The following is a 20,810-nucleotide window of genomic DNA, read 5'->3' as shown; positions in this document are numbered from 1 at the left end:
GCCTGCATCCGCACGTTCCCGTGTGGCTCCGACGGGATCGGGACGCCTCACACCGCCGTCGACAAAGGCCACCAAGATCTTCTTGCTCTGATACCAAATGTTGGGACTGCACCTCGCAGCCCCTTTCTTCTTCTACCTCTAAACTCTCACTTTCTTGTGTCTCTCTTCTCATGGAAAAATGCACCTCCGCACATAGACAGCCAAGGAGAGAATACAATCCTTTGAGAGCATTTTCTCCTTGGACATATGAGCACTACATTGTTTTGTTGGTGCCTCACCGGCTACCTTTTCATTCACTTGATCACCTTAAATAGGCAGTACACCATACCACGCGGCCACTAACTCCATGCACTCACACCACTAACTAGCCCTCCTAGAAACACTCCAGGAGATCTGGCCATCTGGCATGCACGCACATAGCCTGAGCAACTCAACGCAAGCATGCACCTAGACGCCCTATTCTTATGCTGCCACAAACTAACTTCTCTGATTCTACTCAGTGCTTATCACCGCACTGTCTAATGCATGTACTACTAGCTCTCCAAACTACATGCAGATTTCTCTATCATGCACACACATACTTAGCCACTAATTAACTTAAGTCAGGCAAGATTAAATATCTAACATCCCGCACTTAGCCTCCACCCTAAGGGCGCGTGCATGTCCGGCGGGGCCATTTACTCCGCCACGTAGAGCGCGCGCACCTCCTTCTCGTGCAGGGTACGGTGGCCGAAGACGTTCGCGGTGGCGTCGTTCCCTTGTAGCGCTCGGCTATGGCTGCGGCGGCTGGTGGGTGGATGGCGGTAGGTTTTTTGTGTGTCGGAGAGATCTTGACTCTACGTGGCGTGAGGGTAAAGAGCGGTACATCTACGGGCGGGCAAGCGCATCGTGAAGCCGATGGGACGGTGTGATGCTTGTAAAATGCATACATGAATTTTCTACTTTATTGTGCCAAAATCAATATTATTATGCAACCTATTAATAATTCAAAAAAGTGCAAAAGTTCTTGTTTATACTTTGTTATGTACGGAATAGGAAAATATGGAAGAAAACCGCAGAACACATTTCAAAGATTGCCACGTCAAATGAAAAAGTGTCTATTGACAAAGTTGTGATAAATTTCAAAAGTTGGCGACTTGATTGACACGAACATTAAACATAAGGCTCAGAGAGCCTAGCTTGAAATTAATAAAGCCCTCAACCGGCAGGATACAATATGCTTATTACACAAACTTGATCAAGTTTAAAGGAAAAAAGGCAAAGCCCCTAGAGGAACTACAACGAATTCCACCCGACAGCGCCACCAAAGAACCATCTTAAACAAGCCACGAAGAACTGCCGCAGACGGAAAGAGACACAATGCGCGAATAGGAGAAGCACCAGCGTCAAAGGGATGAAGACGCGGCTTCGAGACCACACCTCGTCGTGCTGCTGCCGGAGGAGGGACCCTTCCCTCCTCACCCAGGCTCGAGGGTGTCGAACCACCGACCACCACAGAACATCGAGGTGGTTGAGCGTCCAAAAAGCCTTGAACTTGCTGAAAGCCGCCTCCTGCCTCGCCATTGCCACACCCAAACCACGTCACAATCATTGTCACCGCACCTACATCCCACTATCCCCTCATCCCAAAGCAGCGCCTCCAAGGAGGGGAACGACGCAACACGCCATAGTCGCCCGGCCGTAGCCTGAGTTTTCACTCGGGATGAAGTGGAAGAGGGGGAAGGTTACCTCACCAGCCCTTCAAGAAGGAGAACGGCGACAAAATCCTTGTTGCCGATGTGGCTGACACAGTGCCAGCCAAGGGTTTCCCCCAGCAACCCCTTAGACCTCTCGCGCAGATACGGACCGGGCAGTCCGAGGACCAACCGGGCCAAATCTGGCGCAGAGAAGTCGAGCAGTGGAGACGCCAACGGGCAGACGAAGAAAGTGCCAGAGCATTGCTACGCCTTAACCGGCCTTCCGCCGGATTCTCACCGTCCACACGGCCAAGAAGACCGGCCAACACCAACTAACGCCACCCGCCTTCCGTTTGACGTTGCCACCCACCGTCCAGGGCCGAACGCCCCGGCATCCAAACTCAGACCGCCGAAGAACCGAGGGAAAATGGGGAACAACAACGCGAGGGTCTTGAGCCGGCAAACGCATGACGGTCAGCAACACCACCACTACCCTGGAGATGGCCATACTGAAGCCCTGTGGCTTCCTGAGGTACCAAATCTGGGGACTTGATGGGCTCGGCCGACCCCAGGGCCCATGCCCCAGCGCAAGCGCGAGGCGGCCAAATCTGGCCGCGCTGCCTGTCTAGCTCCACCTCGCAGGGGGTTGTGTCGCCGCTGGACCGACATGGAGTCGTGGTCGACCAACCTCTTTCCGCGCCTCCCGCATCCATCAGCCCGCAGTGGGACGAGCTCGCGTCGCCTGCCGTAGCAGAACCTCTCGAGGGAGCCGCCGACGTCCCGAGCACGCCCAAGCCGCAGAGTCGCCACGCCGCCACCAAGTGGCCGCTCCGCCACGCCCCCTGCCCAGTGCCACGCCTCCAAGCACTGATGCCGCCCGCGCCGCCATCACCACGAGGAGGGGAGGAGAGGCCCCTCCGCCGCTAACGCCGCTTGAGCTTCGCCCGGCAGCGCCCCTGGCGGCGGCGAGGTAGGGGAGTAGGAGGAGGGAGACGCTAGCGGTGGCGCTTCTAGGGTTTTGTCCTGGAACTCGCGGGAGCCCAGGACGAAACATTTTTTTGGGGGCTCGCTTGATTGACACAAACTCTTGCCATATTTAATGAATTCGGGTAATCCATGACTTTATGAACTCATAAAAGACAGAGGGGAGTCCTAGGAAGATTCTAGAGGTGCCCAACAGCCCTTGGATTAAAGGGGCATCAATCCCGTGGCCTATAGTGCATCTCCACCTCTATATATTGAGGGGAAACCCTATTTTTGGAGGAAGCCACCCATAGCCACGAAAATCCTCTGCCTTTACAGCCGCCAACGAGGAGGAGAAGCTCCTCATTATCAGAACCATGGCCAAGGAAGAAGAAGGGCTAAGGGGCCTCTGCCCCTAGGGTATCCGCCGCCCTAGGAGGGGCGTCAGGGCGCTGCCGCCTTCTTCACGCTGGCGCTGCTTCTCCACCATGAGGAGGCTCATCTCCATCACCATCTACATCAAATATTCATCAACCCCCACTGTAATCTGATACGTCTCAAACGTATCTATAATTTCTTATGTTCCATGCTACTTTTATTACAATACTTGAATGTTTTATACATACTTTACAACATTATTATACATTTTCCGGCACTAACCTATTAACAAGATGCCGAAGTGCCAGTTGCTGTTTTCTGCTGTTTTTGGTTTCAGAAATCCTAGTAAGGAAATATTCTCGGAATTGGACGAAATCAACGCCCAGGGGCCTATTTTTACACGAAGCTTCTAGAAGACCGAGGGAGGTACGAAGTGGGGCCACGAGGGGGCCACACAACAGGGCGGCGCGGCCCAAGCCTTGGCCGCGCCGGCCTGGTGTGTGGGGCCCTCTTGCCGCCACTTGACCTACCCTTCCGCCTACAAATAGCCTTCGTCGCGAAAGCCCCTGTACCGAGAGCCACGATACAGAAAACCTTCCAGAGACGCCGCCGTCGCGAATCCCATCTCGGGGGATTCGGGAGATCGCCTCCGGCACCCTGCCGCGAGAGGGGAATCATCACCGGAGGGGCTCTACATCATCATGCCCGCCTCCGGATTGATGCGTGAGTAGTTCATCCTTGGACTATGGGTCCATAGCGGTAGCTAGATGGTTGTCTTCTCCGCTTGTGCTATCATTGTTATAGATCTTGTGAGCTGCCTAACATGATCAAGATCATCTATTTGTAATGCTACATGTTGTGTTTGGCGAGGATCCGATGAATATAGAATATTATGTTAAGTTGATTATCAATCTATCATATATGTGTTGTTTATGTTCTTGCATGCTCTCCGTTGCTAGTAGAGGCTCTGGCCAAGTTGATACTTGTAACTCCAAGAGGGAGTATTTTTGCTCGATAGTGGGTTCATGCCTCCATTAAATCTGGGACAGTGACAGAAAATTCTAAGTTTGTGGATGTGCTGTTGCTACTAGGGATAAAACATTGATGCTTTGTCTAAGGATATTTGTGTTGATTACATTACGCGCCATACTTAATGCAATTATCTATTGTTTAAAACTTAATACCGGAAGGGGTTCGGATGATAACCTGAAGGTGGATTATTTAGGCATAGATGCATGCTGGATAGCGGTCTATGTACTTTGTCGTAATGCCCTGATTAAATCACATAGTAATCATCGTTGATATGTATTGAATCTTTATTTGTCAATTGCCTTCCTGTAATTTGTTCACCCAGCATGTTAGTTATCTTATTGGAGAGACACCTCTAGTGAACTGTGGACCCCGGTCCATTCTTTTACATCTGAATACATTCTACCGCAATCTCTGTTCTTTCTTGTTCTTTGCAAACAAACACCATCTTCCACTCGATACGTTTAATCCTTTGTTTTCAGCAAGCCGGTGAGATTGACAACCTCACTGTTACGTTGGGGCAAAGTACTTTGATTGTGTTGTGCAGGTTCCACGTTGGCGCCGGTTTCACTGGTGTTGCGCCGCACTACATTCCTCCACCAACAACCTTCACGTGCTTCTTGGCTCCTACTTGGTTCGATAACCTTGGTTTCTTTCTGAGGGAAAACTTGCTGTTGTGTGCATCACACCTTCCTCTTGGGGTTCCCAACGGACGTGTACATCTACGCGCATCAAGCTCTTTTTCTGGCGCTGTTGCCGGGGAGATCAAGACACGCTGCAAGGGGAGTCTCCACTTCCAATCTCTTTACTTTGTTTTTGTCTTGCTTTACTTTATTTTTATTTACTGGTCTTGTTTGCTTCATATTAAAAACACAAAAAAAATTAGCTACTTTATTTACTGTCTTATTTACTAGCTCTATATCAAAGACACAAAAAAATTAGTTACTTGTCTTTACTTTATTTGCCTAGTTTACTTTATCGCTGTTATAATGGGTACTCCTGAAAATACTAAGTTGTGTGATTTCACTAGCACAAATAATAATGATTTTATATGTACTCCTATTCCTCCACCTGCTACTACAGCACAATTCTATGAAATTAAACCTGCTTTACTGAATCTTGTTATGAGAGAGCAATTTTCTGGTGTTAGTACTGATGATGCTGCTGCCCATCTTAATAATTTTTTTGAACTTTGTGAAATGCAAAAGTATAAGGATATAGATGGTGATATTATAAAACTGAAATTGTTTCCTTTCCCATTAAGAGGAAGAGCTAAAGATTGGTTGCTTTCTTTGCCTAAGAATAGTATTGATTCATGGACTAAATGTAAAGATGCTTTTATTAGTAAATATTATCCTCCTGCTAAGATTATATCTTTGAGAAGTAGCATTATGAACTTTAAACAATTTGATAATGAACATGTTGCTCAAGCATGGGAGAGAATGAAATCTTTGGTAAAGAATTGCCCAATCGATGGACTGACTACTTGGATGATCATCCAAACCTTTTATGCAGGATTGAATTTTTCCTCAAGGAATCTATTGGATTCAGCTGCTGGAGGTACTTTTATGTCCATCACCTTGGGCGCCGCAACTAAATTATTTGATGATATGATGATCAATTACTCTGAATGGCACACTGAAAGAACTCCTCAAGGTAAGAAGGAAAATTCTGTTGAAGAAACCTCTTCTTTGGGTGATAAGATTGATGTTATTATGTCTATGCTTGCAAATGGTAGATCTCATATTGATCCTAATAATGTTCCTTTAGCTTCATTGGTTGCTCAAGAAGAAAATGTTGATGTGAATTTCATTAAGAACAATAATTTCAACAACAATGCTTATAGGAATAATTATGGTAACAACAACTATAGGCCGTATCCTTCTAATAATGGTAATGGTTATGGTAATTCTTATGGTAATTCTTACAACAATAATAAGAGTGTACCCTCTGGTCTTGAAGTGATGCTTAAAGAATTTATTAGTACACAAACTGCTTTCAATAAAACTATTGAAGAAAAGCTTGGTAAAATTGATGGTCTTGCTTCTAAGGTTGATAGTCTTGCTCTTGATGTTGATCTTTTAAAATTGAAAGTTATGCCTGAGAAAGTTGAAGATGCTAGGTTCGCTAAAAAAATGCTATCCAAGTTAGAATTAATGATAATATTAGAATGTTGGCTGAATTGCATGCTAGGTGGGATAGAGAAGAAAAAGAAAAACTTGCTAAAGAAAATAATGTAGCTAAAGTATGGACTATTACCACCACTAGTAATGTTGATTCTTCACATGTTGCTGCACCTCCTACTATCAATGGTAAAATAATTGGTGTTGGCAATGTTTCTACTCCTAGTGCAAAGCGTACAAAATTGCCTGAAACTGCTGTTTGTGATAAAACTGCTGAAATTTTTCATAATATTGGTGACAATGATTCCATTGCTGTAGAACATAATGGGTTAGATTTTGATGATTGTCATATCTCTGAAGTTATAAAGTTCTGACAAAAACTTGCTAGAAGTCCCAATGCTAGTGCTATAAATTTAGCCTTTACAAAACATATTACAAATGCTCTCATTAAAGCTAGGGAAGAGAAATTAAAACTTGAAGCTTCTATCCCTAGGAAGTTAGAAGATGGTTGGGAGCCCATCATTAAAATGAAATTCAATGATTTTGAATGTAATGCTTTATGTGATCTTGGTGCAAGTATTTCTGTTATGCCTAAGAAGATTTATGATATGCTTGACTTGCCACCATTGAAGAATTGTTATTTAGATGTTAATCTTGCCGATAATGTTAAAAAGAAACCTTTGGGGAGGATTGATAATGTGCGTATTACGGTTAACAATAACCTTGTCCCCGTTGATTTTGTTGTCTTGGATATCGAATGCAATGCATCTTGTCCTATTGTGTTGGGAAGACCTTTTCTTCGAACCGTTGGTGATGTTATTGATATGAAGGAAGGTAATATTAAATATCAATTTTCTCTCAAGAAAGGTATGGAACACTTCCCTAGAAAGAGAATGAAGTTGCCTTTTGATTCTATTATTATAACAAGCTATGATGTTGATGCTTCTTCTCTTGATGTTACTTGATTTGCACTTTCTGCGCCTAGCTGAAAGGCGTTAAAGAAAAGCACTTCTTGGGAGATAACCCATGTTTCATTTTATTTACTGTATTGTTGAGTCTTGGAAGTTGTTTACTACTGTAGCAACCTCTCCTTATCATGTTTTTGTGCCAAGTAAAGTTTTTATGTTAAAGTTGATGATAGATTTGGATCGCTGCGCAGAAACAGCATTGCTGTCTGTCACGAATTCTCGCAGAAGTCTCTGTAAAAAAATCTAAAAAATCTGCAAATTTACGAGCGTGATCCTCATATATGTACGCAACTTTCATTAGTTTTTGAGTTTTTCCATTTGAGCAAGTTAAGTGCCCCTGCCAGATGCATCTTTACTGGATCGTTCTGTTTTTGACAGATTCTGTCTTTTATTTCGCATTGCCGCTTTTGCTATGTTGAATGAGTTTCTTTGTTCCATTAACTTTAAGAAGCTTTGTGCAATGTCCAGAAGTGTTTAGAATGATTGTGTTACCTCTGAATATGTGAATTTTTGGTTATGCACTAACCCTCTAATGAGTTTGCTTGAAGTTTGTGTGAAGAAAGTTTTCAAGGGTCAAGAGAAGATGATGATATACTATGATCAAGAAGAGTGAAAGGTCTAATCTTGGGGATGCCCCGGTGGTTCATCCCTGCATATTTTAAGAAGACTCAAGCATCTAAGCTTGGGTATGCCCAAGGCATCCCCTTCTTCATCGACAACATTATCAGGTCACTTCTAGTGAAACTATATTTTTATTCCATCACATCCTATGTTCTTTACTTGGAGCGTCGGTTTGTTTTTATTTTTGTTTTGTTTGAATAAAGTTGGATCCCACCATTCTTATATTGGAAATATTACGCTCCGCTTTTTCTTATGGAACACTTGTGTTCTTAATTGTGCTTTAATGTTCATGGCGAAGTCTAAATTGCTTCGTTAAATTGCTATTTGGTTGGAATTGGAAAATGCTGCATATGGTTTGGTAAATTTGGCAATTGTTTGAGCTCTCATAGATCATGTTTAAGCTCTTGCATCATGTAGTTTAATCTATTAATGAAGAACTACCGTAGAGCTTGTTTAATTTGGTTTGCATGATTGGTCTCTCTAAGTCTAGATATTTTCGGGTAAAGTGTTTGAACAACAAGGAAGACAGTGTAGAGCCTTACAATGCTTGCTATATGTTCTTGTGTGAGTTTCGCTGTACCTGTTCATACTTGTGTTTGCTTCAAACAACCTTGCTAGCCCAAACCTTGTACTGAGAGGAAATTCTTCTCGTGCATCCAAACACCTTGAGCCAAAATCCCATGCCATTTGTGTCCACCATATCTACCTACTATGTGGTATTTTTCTGCCATTCCAAAGTAAATTACTTGAGTGCTACCTTTAAAATTTCATTCCTCTACCTTTACAATATATAGCTCATGGGACAAATAGCTTAAAAACTATTGTGGTGATGAATATGTAGTTATGTGTCTTAATTCTTATAAGTTGCTTGTTGAGCGGTAACCATGTTTCTGGGGACGCCATTGTTGGAGATATGCCCAAGAGGCAATAATAAAAGTGGTTATTATATATATCTTTATGTTTATGATAAATGTTTATATACCATGCTATAATTGTATTAACCGAAACATTGATACATGTGTGATATGTAAACAACAAAGAGTCCCTAGTAAGCCTCTTAACTAGCTTGTTGATTAATAGATGATTAGTTTCATAATCATGAACATTGGATGTTATTAATAACAAGATTATATCATTATATGAATGATTTAATGGACACACCCAATTAAGCGTAGCATAAGATCACGTCATTAAGTTATTTGCTATAAGCTTTCATTGCATAGTTACCTAGTCCTTATGACCATGAGATCATATAAATCACTTATACCGGAAAGGTACTTTGATTACATCAAACGCCACTGTGTAAATGGGTGGTTATAAAGGTGGGATTAAGTATCCGGAAAGTATGAGTTGAGGCATATGGATCAACAGTGGGATTTGTCCATCCCGATGACGGATAGATATACTCTGGGCCCTCTCGGTGGAATGTCGTCTAATGTCTTGCAAGCATATGAATAAGTTCATAAGAGACCACATACCACGGTACGAGTAAAGAGTACTTGTCAGGAGACGAGGTTGAACAAGGTATAGTATGATACCGATGATCAAACCTCAGACAAGTAAAATATCGCGTGACAAAGGGAATTGGTATCGTATGTGTATGGTTCATTCGATCACTAAAGTCATCTTTGAATATGTGGGAGCCATTATGGATCTCCAGATCCCGCTATTGGTTATTGGTCGGAGTGAGTACTCAACCATGTCCGCATAGTTCGCGAACCGTAGGGTGACACACTTAAAGTTGGATGTTGAAATGGTAGAACTTGAATATGGAATGGAGTTCGAATATTTGTTCGAGTCCCGGATGAGATCCCGGACATCACGAGGAGTTCCGGAATGGTCCGGAGAGTAAGATTCATATATAGGATGTCATTTTATGTGAATTAAAATGATGCGGAAGGTTCTATGGAAGATTCTAGAAGGTTCTAGAAAAGTCCGGAAGAACCCACCTAGGAAGGTGGAGTCCACATGGGACTCCACCACCATGGCCGGCCAACCCTAGTGGGGTGGAGTCCCAAGTGGACTCCCCCATAAGGGGCCGGCCACCCCCCCTTATGTTAGGTGGAATTCCCACCTCTATTGGGAATCCTAGCTTGGGAAGGTTTCCCACCATATGGAAGGTTTTGGGTTCGGGTCTTATTCGAAGACTTGTAGTCCAACACTTGGGGCTTCCACCTATATATAGAGGGCCAAGGGGAGGGGGCCGGCCACACCAAAGCCACCACCTTGGCCGCCCCCTATAGTGGCCGGCCACCCCCTCTCCCCAAACCCTAGCGCCCCGCTCCTCCACCATATCCCGCACGCTTAGCGAAGCTCCGCCGGATTTCTCCACCGCCACCGACACCACGCCGTCGTGCCGTCGGATTCAAGAGGAGCTACTACTTCCGCTGCCCGCCGGAACGGGGAGGTGGACGTCGTCTTCATCAACAACCGAACGTGTGACCGAGTACGGAGGTGCTGCCCGTTCGTGGCGCCGTGATCAAGATCTTCTACGCGCTTTTGCAAGCGGCAAGTGATCGTCTACCGCAGCAACAAGAGCCTCATCTTGTAGGCTTTGGAATCTCTTCAAGGGTGAGACTCGATAATCCCCTCGTTGCTACCGTCTTCTAGATTGCATCTTGGCTTGGATTGCATGTTCGCCGTAGGAAAATTTTTGTTTTCTATGCTACGTTATCCTACAGTGGTATCAGAGCCGTGTCTATGCATAGATGGTTGCACGAGTAGAACACAATGGTTTTGTGGGCGTTGATGCTTATGTTGTCTTTAGTTTGAGTACTTTGCATCTTTGTGGCATAGTGGGATGAAGCGGCTCGGGCTAACTTTACATGACCGCGTTCATGAGATTTGCTCCACGCTCGACATGCAACTTGTATTGCATAAGTGGCTTTATGGGTGTCTCGTCTCTCCTACTATAGTGAAGATTCAATTTACTCTTCTATTGACAACCCTAGTATCACCGTTGTGGTTGATGTTCGTAGGTAGATTGGATCTTACTCGAAAACCCTAAACCACGTAAAATATGCAAACCAAATTAGAGAACGTCTAACTTGTTTTTGCAGGGTTTGGTGATGTGATATGGCCATAATGTGATGATGACTATGTATGAGATGATCATTATTGTATTGTGGCAACCGGCAGGAGCCTTATGGTTGTCTTTAAATTTCATGTTGAGTAGTATTTGAAAGTAGTTGTAATAGTTGCTACATGGAGGACGATCATGAAGACGGTGCCATTGACCTTGGTGCTACGCCGACGATGATGGAGATCATGCCCGTTGATGATGGAGATCATGTTCGTGCTTTGGAGATGAAGATCAAAGGCGCAAAGACAAAAGGGCCATATCATATCACATATGAACTGCATGTGATGTTAATCCTTTTATGCATCTTATTTTGCTTAGATCGCGACGGTAGCATTATAAGATGATCCCTCTCACTAAAATATCAAGATAATAAAGTGTTCATCCTTAGTAGCACCGTTGCCAAGACTTGTCGTTTCGAAGCATCTCGTGATGATCGGGTGTGATAGAATCAACAAGTGCATACAACGGGTGCAAGTCAGTTTTGCACATGCGGATACTAAGGTGGCCTTGACGAGCCTAGCATGTACAGACATGGTCTCGGAACACGTGATACCGAAAGGTAGAGCATGAATCATATGATTGATATGATGAACACTTTGAGTGTTCGCCATTGAAATTACATCTTGTCTCGTGATGATCGGGCATAGGTGTGATGGATTTGGTTCATGTGATCACTAAAACAATGCGAGGGATATTGTTTTGAGTGGGAGTTCACCTAGTTTTTAATTTTGTTAAATTAAAATTTGAACTCAATTTGTCATAAACATTAGTCTAAACTATTGCAAATATGTTGTAGATATGGCGTCCTCAATCAATTTTAACCAGTTCCTAGAGAAAGAAAAGCTTAAGAGCAACGGTAGCAACTTCACCGACTGGTTCCGTCATGTGAGGATCTTCCTCAATGGCGGAAACTTGCAATATGTGCTTGATGCACCGCTAGGTGACCCTCCTGCAGAAACTGAAACCGATGAAGTAAAGAATGTTTACGCGACTCGGAAAACTCGGTACTCTCAAGTTCAGTGTGCCATCCTGTGCAGTCTGGAAGCCGATCTTCAAAAACGTTTTGAGCACCACGATCCACATGAGTTAATCAATGAGTTAAAGACTATCTTTGAGACTCATGCGGCCGTGGAATGCTATGAAGCATCGAAACACTTCTTCGACTGCATGATGGAAGAAGGCAGCTCCGTTAGTGAGCACATGCTCGCCATGACCGGGCATGCGAAGAAACTCGGTGACTTGGGAATAGTGATTCCTAACGGACTGGGGATTAATCGTGTCCTTCAATCACCGCCACCTAGTTATAAGAACTTTGTGATGAATTACAATATGCAGAACATGAACAAAGAGTTACCCGAACTCTTCGCCATGCTAAAATCTGCTGAGATTGAAATTAAGAAAGAGCACCAAGTGTTGATGGTCAACAAGACCACCAGCTTCAAGAAACAGGGCAAGTCTAAAGGCAAGAACAAGAAGAGTGGCAAGAAAGCTGCCACGCCTCTCGTGAAACCTAAGACCGGCCCTAAGCCCGATGCTGAGTGTTATTACCGCAAGGAGAAGGGACACCGGAAGCGTAATTGCTCCAAGTATTTGGCGGATCCGAAGAGCGGCCTTGTCAAGAAGAAGAAAGAAGGTATATCCGATATACATGTTATAGATGTTTATCTCACTCGGTTCTCGTACTAGTACCTGGGTATTTGATACCGGTTCGGTTGCTCATATTTGTAACTCGAAACAGGAACTAAAGAATAAACGAAGACTACCGAAAGATGAAGTGACGATGCGCGTTGGAAATGGATCCAAAGTCGATGTGATCGCTGTCGGCACACTTCCTCTACATCTACCTTCGGGATTAGTTTTAAGCCTAAATAATTGCTATTTTGTACCCGCGTTGAGCATGAACATTATATCCGGATCTTGTTTAATGCAAGACGGTTATTCATTCAAGTCCGAGAATAATGGTTGTTCTATTTTTATGAATAATATCTTTTATGGTCGAGCACCCGAAAAGAATGGCTTATTTTCGTTAGATCTCGATTGTAGTGATACACATATACATAACATTGATGCTAAGCGAATTAAATTGAATGATAATTCTACTTATATGTGGCACTGTCGTCTTGGTCATATTGGAGTGAAACGCATGAAGAAACTCCATACCGATGGATTACTTGAATCACTTGACTTTGAGTCACTTGATAGATGTGAAGCATGTCTGATGGGAAAAATGACTAAGACTCCATTCTCGGGTATGATGGAGCGAGCTACTGACTTATTGGAAATCATACATACAGATGTGTGTGGACCAATGAGTGTAGCATCGCGCGGTGGTTATCGTTATGTTCTAACCTTCACAAATGATTTGAGTAGATATGGGTATATCTATTTAATGAAACATAAATCCGAAACTTTCGAGAAGTTTAAGGAATTCCAAAGTGAAGTAGAAAATCAACGTAACAAGAAGATTAAATTTCTACGATCCGATCGCGGAGGTGAATATCCGAGTTATGAGTTTGGCATGCATTTAAAGAAATGCGGAATACTTTCACAATTGACACCGCCGGGAACACCACAACGAAACGGTGTGTCCGAACGTCGTAATCGAACTCTCTTAGATATGGTTCGTTCTATGATGTCTCTTACTGATTTACCGTTATCTTTTTGGAGTTATGCATTAGAGACAGCCGCATTCACTTTAAATAGAGCACCATCAAAATCCGTTGAAACGACACCGTATGAATTATGGTTTAATAAGAAACCTAAGCCGTCGTTCCTAAAAGTTTGGGGTTGCGAAGCCTATGTAAAAAAGTTACAACCGGACAAGCTAGAACCCAAAGCGGAGAAATGCGTCTTCATAGGATACCCTAAGGAAACTATAGGGTACACTTTCTATCACGGCATCCGAAGGCAAGATTTTTGTTGCTAAGAACGGAACCTTTCTTGAGAAAGAATTTCTCACTAAAGAAGTGACTCGGAAGAAAAGTAGAACTCGATGAGATTGAAGAATCTCTACTCGTTGATCGGAGTAGCGCAAGATCGGAAGATGTTCCCGTGCCGCCTACACCGGCAACAAAGGAAGCTAATGATAATGATCATGAAACTTCAAATGAGATAGCTACTGAACCTCGCAGATCGACAAGGGAACGTGCCACCTGCATTGGTATGATCCTTGTCTAAATGTCATGATTGTGGATAACAATGATGAAGACCTCGCGACGTATGAAGAAGCGATGATGAGCCCGTGATTCCAACAAATGGCAAGAAGCCATGAAATCGGAAATGGGATCCATGTATGATAACAAAGTATGGACTTTGGTAGACTTACCCGATAGCCGAAAGGCCGTCGAAAATAAATGGATCTTCAAGAGAAAAACAGATGCCGATGGTAATATTACTGTCTATAAAGCTCGACTTGTCGCAAAGGGTTTCCGACAAATTCAAGGTGTTGACTACGATGAGACTTTCTCACCCGTAGCGAAGCTAAAATCTGTGAGGATTTTGTTAGCAATAGCTGCATTTTTCGATTATGAAATTTGGCAGATGGATGTCAAAACGGCGTTCCTTAATGGAGACATTGAGGAAGAGTTGTATATGGTACAACCCAAAGGTTTTGTCGATCCTAAAAATGCTGACATAGTATGCAAACTTCAGCGTTCAATCTATGGACTGAAGCAAGCATCAAGAAGTTGGAACCGACACTTTGATAAGGTGATCAAAGACTTCGGGTTTATACGAGTGTCATGGAGAGGCCTCGTATTTACAAGAAAGTGAGTGGGAGCTACGTAGCGTTCCCGATATTATATGTAGATGACATATTATTGATTGGGAATGATATAGAACTATTAAGCAGGTGTAAAAGGTTATTTGAATAATAGTTTTTCAATGAAAGACCTTGGTGAAGCATCGTATATATTAGGCATCAAGATTTATAGAGATAGATCAAGACGTCTAATAGGGCTATCACGGAGTACATACCCGGACAAGATTCTAAAGAAGTTTAGAATGGACGAAAGTAAGAAAGGATTCTTACCTATGTTACCGGTGCAAGGTCTTGAGTAAGACTCAAGGACCGGCTACGGCGAAGAAAGAGAAAGGATGAGTAAGATCCCCTATGCCTCGGCAGTAGGCTCTATCATGTATGCCATGCTATGTACAAGACCGGATATAGCACATGTCGTTAGTTTGACTAGCAGATATCAAAGTGATCCGGGAATGGAACACCGGACAGCGGTCAAGAATATCCCGAAGTACTTGAAAAGAACTAAGGATATGTTTCTTTGTTATGGAGGTGACCAAGAGCTCGTTGTAACAAGTTACACCGATGCAAGTTGGAACACCGATCCCGATGACTCTAAGTCACAGTCCGGGTACGTGTTTATATTGAATGGTGCTTGCAGATAGTCGGGCAAGCTCGAAGCGATGCACAGTGGCGAAATCCTCAACGTGAATCGGAGTACATAGCGGCTTCAGAGGCTTCATCAGAAGCGGTATGGATGAAGAGGTTTATTGTAGAGCTCGGTGTGGTTCCTAGTGCATTGGACCCACTAGTCATATATTGTGACAACATGGGTGCCATCGCCAATGCACATGAACCAAGGTCACACAAGAGGTCGAAGCATATCAAGCTGCGTTATCATTCGATTCGCGAGTACATCGAAGATGGAGAAGTAAAGATTTGCAAAGTACACACCGATCCGAATGTAGCAGTATCCGTTGACTAAAGCTCTCCCTAGGGCAAAGCATGACCAACACCGTAATGCCATGGGTGTTAGGTACCTTACAATGTAATCTAGATTATTGACTCTAGTGCAAGTGGGAGACTCGTTGGAGATATGCCCAAGAGGCAATAATAAAAGTGGTTATTATATATATCTTTATGTTTATGATAAATGTTTATATACCATGCTATAATTGTATTAACCGAAACATTGATACATGTGTGATATGTAAACAACAAAGAGTCCCTAGTAAGCCTCTTAACTAGCTTGTTGATTAATAGATGATTAGTTTCATAATCATGAACATTGGATGTTATTAATAACAAGATTATATCATTATATGAATGATGTAATGGACACACCCAATTAAGCGTAGCATAAGATCACGTCATTAAGTTATTTGCTATAAGCTTTCATTGCATAGTTACCTAGTCCTTATGACCATGAGATCATATAAATCACTTATACCGGAAAGGTACTTTGATTACATCAAACGCCACTGCGTAAATGGGTGGTTATAAAGGTGGGATTAAGTATCCGGAAAGTATGAGTTGAGGCATATGGATCAACAAGTGGGATTTGTCCATCCCGATGACGGATAGATATACTCGGCCCTCTCGGTGGAATGTCGTCTAATGTCTTGCAAGCATATGAATAAGTTCATAAGAGACCACATACCACGGTACGAGTAAAGAGTACTTGTCAGGAGACGAGGTTGAACAAGGTATAGTATGATACCGATGATCAAACCTCAGACAAGTAAAATATCGCGTGACAAAGGGAATTGGTATCGTATGTGTATGGTTCATTCGATCACTAAAGTCATCGTTGAATATGTGGGAGCCATTATGGATCTCCAGTATCCCGCTATTGGTTATTGGTCGGAGTGAGTACTCAACCATGTCCGCATAGTTCGCGAACCGTAGGGTGACACACTTAAAGTTGGATGTTGAAATGGTAGAACTTGAATATGGAATGGAGTTCGAATATTTGTTCGGAGTCCCGGATGAGATCCCGGACATCACGAGGAGTTCCGGAATGGTCCGGAGAATAAGATTCATATATAGGATGTCATTTTATGTGAATTAAAATGATGCGGAAGGTTCTATGGAAGATTCTAGAAGGTTCTAGAAAAGTCCGAAGAACCCACCTAGGAAGGTGGAGTCCACATGGGACTCCACCACCATGGCCGGCCAACCCTAGTGGGGTGGAGTCCCAAGTGGACTCCCCATAAGGGGCCGGCCACCCCCCCTTATGGTAGGTGGAATTCCCACCTCTAGTGGGAATCCTAGCTTGGGAAGGTTTCCCACCATATGGAAGGTTTTGGGTTCGGGTCTTATTCGAAGACTTGTAGTCCAACACTTGGGGCTTCCACCTATATATAGAGGGCCAAGGGGAGGGGGCCGGCCACACCAAAGCCACCACCTTGGCCGCCCCCTATAGTGGCCGGCCACCCCCTCTCCCCAAACCCTAGCGCCCCGCTCCTCCACCATATCCCGCACGCTTAGCGAAGCTCCGCCGGATTTCTCCACCGCCACCGACACCACGCCGTCGTGCCGTCGGATTCAAGAGGAGCTACTACTTCCGCTGCCCGCCGGAACGGGGAGGTGGACGTCGTCTTCATCAACAACCGAACGTGTGACCGAGTACGGAGGTGCTGCCCGTTCGTGGCGCCGTGATCAAGATCTTCTACGCGCTTTTGCAAGCGGCAAGTGATCGTCTACCGCAGCAACAAGAGCCTCATCTTGTAGGCTTTGGAATCTCTTCAAGGGTGAGACTCGATAATCCCCTCGTTGCTACCGTCTTCTAGATTGCATCTTGGCTTGGATTGCGTGTTCGCCGTAGGAAAATTTTTGTTTTCTATGCTACGTTATCCTACAGCCATCAACTTTACCTTTGTTGGATATCATGTGAGATGCTATGCATGTTCGTCTTGTCTGAAGTAAGTGCGATTTCATGATCAAATGGTTTGAGTATGCATATGTTAGAGAAGAACATTGGGCTGCTAACTAAAGCCATGTATCATGGTGGAAGTTTCAGTTTTGGACATACAACCTCAATCTCTTATGAGAATATTAATCGTTGTTGAATGCTTAAGCATTAAAAGAGGAGTCCATTATCTCGTTGTCTATGTTGTCCCGGTATGGATGTCTAAGTTGACAATAATCAAAAGCGAGAAATCCAATGCGTGCTTTCTCCTTAGACACTTGTACAGGCGGCATAGAGGTACCCCTTTGTGACACTTGGTTGAAACATATGTCATGTGATGATAATCCGTGTCTTCCGAGCTAAGTAGGACAAGGTGCGAGAACTATTAGTACTCTATGCATGAGACATGCAACTTGTAGGAAGTATTATGCATAGCACATATGAATTATTACTACCGTTGACAAAATTGTTTCTATGTTTTCAAAACAAAAGCTCTAGCACAAAAATAGTAATCAATGCTTCCTCTCGCGAAGGGCCAATCTTTTACTTTATTGTTGAGTCGGCTTAGCCACTTCTTTCTATCTTAGAAGCAAACACTTGTGTTAACTGTGTGCATTGATTCTTACATGTTTACTTATTGCACCTGTTATATTACTCTATGTTGACAAATATCCATGAGATATACATGTTACAAGTTGAAAGCAATTGCTGAAACTTAATCATCCTTTGTGTTGCTTCAATGCATTCTACTTAGAATTTATTGCTTATGAGTTAGCTCTTATGCAACTCTTATTGATACTTGTTTGAAAGTACTATTCATGAAAAGTTTTGATATATGATTCATTTGCTTAGTCATTATCTTTGTTAGCAATATTTTGTTCAGATCACTCCATTCATCTCATATGCTTTACAATAATGTTGATCAAGATTATGTTGGTAGCATGTCACTTCAGAAATTATTTGTGTTATCGTTTACCTACTCGAGGACGAGTAGGAACTAAGCTTAGGGATGCTTGATACGTCTCAAACGTATCTATAATTTCTTATGTTCCATGCTACTTTTATTACAATACTTGAATGTTTTATACATACTTTACGGCATTATTATACATTTTCCGGCACTAACCTATTAACAAGATGCCGAAGCGCTAGTGGTTGTTTTCTGCTGTTTTTGGTTTCAGAAATCCTAGTAAGGAAATATTCTCGGAATTGGACGAAATCAACGCCCAGGGGCCTATTTTTACACGAAGCTTCCAGAAGACCGAGGGAGGTACGAAGTGGGGCCACGAGGGGGCCACACAACAGGGCGGCGCGGCCCAAGCCTTGGCCGCGCCGGCCTGGTGTGTGGGGCCCTCGTGCCGCCACTTGACCTACCCTTCCGCCTACAAATAGCCTTCATCACGAAACCCCCTGTACCGAGAGCCACGATACGGAAAACCTTCCAGAGACGCCGCCGTCGCGAATCCCATCTCGGGGGATTCAGGAGATCGCCTCCGGCACCCTGTCGGACAGGGGAATCATCACCGGAGGGGCTCTACATCATCATGCCCGCCTCCGGATTGATGCGTGAGTAGTTCATCCTTGGACTATGGGTCCATAGCGAGTAGCTAGATGGTTGTCTTCTCCGCTTGTGCTATCATTGTTATAGATCTTGTGAGCTGCCTAACATGATCAAGATCATCTATTTGTAATGCTACATGTTGTGTTTGGCGGGATCCGATGAATATAGAATATTATGTTAAGTTGATTATCAATCTATCATATATGTGTTGTTTATGTTCTTGCATGCTCTCCGTTGCTAGTAGAGGCTCTGGCCAAGTTGATACTTGTAACTCCAAGAGGGAGTTTTTATGCTCGATAGTGGGTTCATGCCTCCATTAAATCTGGGACAGTGACAGAAAGTTCTAAGGTTGTGGATGTGCTGTTGCTACTAGGGATAAAAACATTGATGATTTGTTTAAGGATATTTGTGTTGATTACATTACGCGCCATACTTAATGCAATTATCTGTTGTTTACAACTTAATACCGGAAGGGGTTCGGATGATAACCTGAAGGTGGATTATTTAGGCATAGATGCATGCTGGATAGCGGTCTATGTACTTTGTCGTAATGCCTCTGATTAAATCACATAGTAATCATCGTTGATATGTATTGAATCTTTATTTGTCAATTGCCCGCCTGTAATTTGTTCACCCAAGCATGTTAGTTATCTTATTGGAGAGACACCTCTAGTGAACTGTGGACCCCGGTCCATTCTTTTACATCTGAATACATTCTACGCAATCTCTGTTCTTTACTCGTTCTTTGCAAACAAACACCATCTTCCACTCGATACGTTTAATCCTTTGTTTTCGGCAAGCCGGTGAGATTGACAACCTCACTCGTTATGTTGGGGCAAAGTACTTTGATTGTGTTGTGCAGGTTCCACGTTGGCGCCGGTTTCACTGGTGTTGCGCCGCACTACATTCCTCCACCAACAACCTTCACGTGCTTCTTGGCTCCTACTGGTTCAATAACCTTGGTTTCTTTCTGAAGGAAAACTTGCTGCTGTGCGCATCACACCTTCCTCTTGGGGTTCCCAACGGACGTGTACATCTACGCGCATCATAATCTCTTAGCAAACATTGCATTATATTGTTTTCTCATGATCTATTGTATCTCTATGTTGATGTTTGAGTAGTGACTTGTTTATGACAATTATGTTATAGTTTGTTGTTAGTTCATTACAAGTATATGTTATATTCTATAATGACCTTGTTGTACTAAGATATGAGTGCACACATATGTTGGGGGATGCACAAGGTTGTCACCGTTGCATGTTGATAGGATGAGGGATAGCCGAAGTTTGTTAGAAACCGAATCCCAATTCTTAGAGATACATGTCGTATTAATCCATGGTTAATCAATCGGGGTATTATCATGGGGAACTTAGATATAAATGTGGTGGATGTACTTTATGTCTTAATAATTCCCTTGTTTGATCTTAATTGGCCTTAGGATCACTCACTAGGGGTGTATTTTCTTGAGTATATGGTTGCATCTATTCATGGCTCCTCTGTAGAAGAAACAATAAAAACATTATATGTGTGCTTCACTAATTGTGACAACCAACCAAATGAAATATCAATTTGCCTAAGCACTTGCTCCCTTGGGTTATCCACTTCCACTTCACTAGCTCCATTTAACTTGCACCAGTTTACCTATAGTATTCGGTCTCAAAAAACTTTACTATTTTTTAGTTACTACAAAAAAAAACCACACACACACATTGTAGTTCCAACCTTTGCATAGAATGCCATATAAGTGGGTTATAGAGATTTA

This window comes from Lolium rigidum, chromosome 1 (genome assembly GCF_022539505.1).
Source record: "Lolium rigidum isolate FL_2022 chromosome 1, APGP_CSIRO_Lrig_0.1, whole genome shotgun sequence".
Taxonomy (NCBI): Eukaryota; Viridiplantae; Streptophyta; class Magnoliopsida; order Poales; family Poaceae; genus Lolium; species Lolium rigidum.
Note: the sequence above shows the minus strand (reverse complement) of the source record.